Source organism: Chinchilla lanigera, unplaced genomic scaffold (genome assembly GCF_000276665.1).
Source record: "Chinchilla lanigera isolate Chin_1 unplaced genomic scaffold, ChiLan1.0 scaffold00078, whole genome shotgun sequence".
Lineage (NCBI taxonomy): Eukaryota > Metazoa > Chordata > Mammalia > Rodentia > Chinchillidae > Chinchilla > Chinchilla lanigera.
The window spans coordinates 9,949,188-9,950,014 of NW_004955479.1; positions in this window are offsets into that span (position 1 = coordinate 9,949,188).

Sequence of the window (827 nt, forward strand, 5' to 3'; positions counted from 1 at the left end):
GCAAAGAAGCACATAGGAAAGGCTCGTGAACCTTTCCCTGCCCTCCCCCTAGTGTGAACATCTCACACAACTGCAGTATAATGGTGAAGCCAAGAAATTCACCTGGTACAATCCACAGAACACACTCCGATTTTACCAATTATATATGCATATATTTGCATATGTATGTATGGCTTATGTAATTTTATCACTGTATAACTTTCACAATCACCACTACAATCAAGGTACTCAGCTGTGTAAGTGAATTATATGTCTGTAAGACTTATTTAAAAATATTTAGGTTGGGACTGTAATTTAGAGGAAAAGCATATTTGAGGCTTTGGGTTCAATCCTCAGCATTTAAAAACAAACAGAACAAAAACAAAAAGCTGGGTGTGCTGGCACACACCTCTAACCCCAGCACTGGGGAGGATGAGGCAGGAGGATTGCTGTGAGTTTAAGGCCAGCCTGGGCTACATAAGCAAGTTCAAGGCCAGCCTGCACTATATCAGGAGACCCTGTCAAAAACAAAAAAAACAAAAAACAAACAACCCCCACAAAAAAGCTTTGCCATCAGAAGACACTGTTGTTACCCATTTTCAGCCACATGCATCCCTTCCCACCATCAATAACCTCTGACAATCACTAATCTAGTCTCCAACTCCATAATTATGTTATTTCATGAGCATTAAAGAAACAGAATCATGCGGTAAGTATCCTTTTGAAATTGCCTTTTCTTTTTTTTTTGCCTACCAATTCTTTTGAGATCCACCCAACTTTCACAGTGTGTTCCTTTTTCATATTTTTTTTAAAGCGCTTTGTTTGTTTGTTTGTCTTTTGTTTTTTTT